Genomic DNA, 2,573 nt, shown 5'->3' on the forward strand with positions numbered 1-2,573 from the left:
ATGTACGATAATTTTGCCACTCTCGAGTTCTGCTTGTTTAGTCACCTAGCTGCAGGCATTCATAGAGGACCTCGGATGAGTGTTAGAGTGTGCCGTACCGTATTTTTTTAGAAAAAAAAGGAATGCATATAATACTAATTTTTAATTTATAAAATCTTAAAGGCATGTTTGGATGGCAGGTTTTAGTGAGAAAACACCGATAATTTACACCACCTAATTATTTTCCGCTGGTGAGCGCAAAGAGCTGTTTGGAATAGCGATTAGCACAAAAAAATTACAGTCGGTTCGGCCTAATACCGGTGTAAAATAATAATCATCTCACGAGCTCGCGTGCAATGAAAAATGCAAGCGATTTGTGGAGGTCTCGAAAAGACACATGTTGCGGCAATTATCGGGAGCCTCCTCCCATCGTCGTCGCAACTGCTTGCCCAACGCTCCGCAGCCGCTCGCTGCTCCCCCGCGCCCATGCCCATGCGCTCGCTCGCCGCGGCGATCGAGATCCGCACTGCCGCCCGCACTTCTCTTCCTCGTTGCCGGCGTTTGTGAGCCCAGTGTACTCCCCAGTGTCTCTTCCTCCCCACCGGCGCCCGCGTGGCTGCCGCATGCTTCTCCTGCGCGTGAACTCTCCGTGATGCGGCCGTCGAGCTCGCCTGCGCCCACGTCTCCTGGCCTGCGCCTGCTCTGCCCGTGTGATGCTGCTCGCCGGCAGGCGGGCGACCCCCGATTCGAGCCTTCCACGGCGCTAGTGGGGTTGACAGTGGAGAGCACCCAAGAATGTCAAAGCGGGTCAAGCGACTTGCATTGGGGGACCCCTCACAACTAATCATCCCCTCGAGAACTTTGATCTGAAATTTCTTCAGTTCTGGGTCCTAACAATTTGATGACTTCGTTGCTTGGTGCAGCTTCAATCCAGGAATTTTGATATCGTGGATGGAGGGGGATAAAATCGAGCACAAAAGGAAGCGGCAATGCAAAGTATTGCAGTTTGCTTGCTTCTTTCTATGTGGCTAATCTGCTTGTCGATTGCTATCCTGAGTCGACCATCCTGTTTCTCTGATTGTGTTTCTGATTGGGAACTTCAAAATAGTTGTTGAAGAAGAGAGCAAGACATGACCGTGCCTCAATTCGCGCCGCCAGGGCCTCAATCCATGACTGCAGAAGAAACATGGGCGGCGTTGAGCTCAACCTCATACGGGCTGAGGGAGATCTCGAGCTTGGTGTTCGAGAGCTCAGTTTTGGCTGCAGTGAGTTCGATGACAAGCCCATCAATTCCGAGGCTACCATTGTAGTTCGTAGGCGGAACAAAGAAGAACGGTTGCACAGGCCACAGATGATGCTATCTCCTGCCACTGACAGCATTCTTGTGCACTGAGTATTACAGCCGTAAGTTAATTACAGGTGTAAACAATCACAACGCATCCAAACGTTGAAAAGAAAATACTTCTGTATCCTGTGCACAATAAATTTGTAGCGAAGATGGCCCTATTAAATCATAGTATGTGATTTTGGTAATTGAATGACAACATAGTCATTGGGACTGATGGTTTGTCAAGCACGTGACTTGTAGGTTTTCTAGATTCCAAGTATGCAAACCAAATTATGGTACTCAAGCATCCAAGCTATGGTATTCAAGTGGTCAAGCCATAGTATCTACAATTATTCTATGATATTCAAACATCCAAATGTTAGATAATTTTAGAGCATCCAAATAATGGTATCTTCGGTGTGCAAGTGGTGGTATTCAACTCAGAAAATTCAGTATCATTGGATGTTCCGATGGACCATCACAACAACCATCGGAGCAATCGTCGGAGCAATTGGTACAACTGGAAAATCAACTTGAGTTGCAGCAAGCAAAATCAACTTGAGTTGCAGCAAGCACCGGATGATCCGACATGTGGTTTTTTAGTAGCGTCGGAGCAATTCTCGGAGAAGGCAAAAAAGACCTATAGCACCGGATGATCTGACTATTAGGAGTTGGAGGCGTCTGACGAATCATATTTACTTTGCGAAGTTCCAGAGAGGTTTCAGGCGAAACTCCTTCAGCACCGGATGTTCCGATGGTGCCTCAGGTGAAGCGTCGGATGAATTTTGGATGTATCAGTGAAGAACTTGGCACGGTGAGGCCAACAGCTAGTTGCACCGGATGTTTCGATGCATGCCAAAACAGACCATCGGAACATCCAATAGTATACTGTAACTAGCCGTTGGAGCAATGGCTCTTTGATGTCTTGGGCTATTTATACCCCCTCCACTCGCCCATTTGAAGTTGCTAGAGTGGCAGGAATCCATTGAAGATCAAGACTCATCAAGAACACATTCAAACCACCAAAAGTGCTTAAGTGATTTATCAAAGGCTTAACACAAGCTTAGGAGAGTGATTACTGCTAGATAGGCCTAGAGAAAGAGAGAGTGCAAGGTGTGCCTACCTTGTGACCGGTTCAAGGAGTGAACGACAATTGTACAAGGTGTGCCGGCACTTTTGGAGCCTTGGTGGCTCGTCGGCAAGTCTTCGACCCTCCGGCTTGGTATGGAGCGGCGTCGACGACCATGTGCGGGGGACTTGGAGGCCC

General features: G+C 48.1%; 1 long non-coding RNA gene across 1 annotated transcript; it reads left to right on the top strand.

Moving 5' to 3' along the window:
• Nucleotides 1–383: 383 nt before the first annotated feature.
• On the top strand, nt 384–1,512 carry LOC111257595. Its single transcript, XR_002678118.1, has 2 exons — nt 384–975; nt 1,088–1,512. It is a non-coding gene; the product is annotated as an uncharacterized LOC111257595 (long non-coding RNA).
• The last annotated feature ends 1,061 nt before the right edge of the window (nt 1,513–2,573 follow it).

Source organism: Setaria italica, chromosome VI (genome assembly GCF_000263155.2).
Source record: "Setaria italica strain Yugu1 chromosome VI, Setaria_italica_v2.0, whole genome shotgun sequence".
Taxonomy (NCBI): Eukaryota; Viridiplantae; Streptophyta; class Magnoliopsida; order Poales; family Poaceae; genus Setaria; species Setaria italica.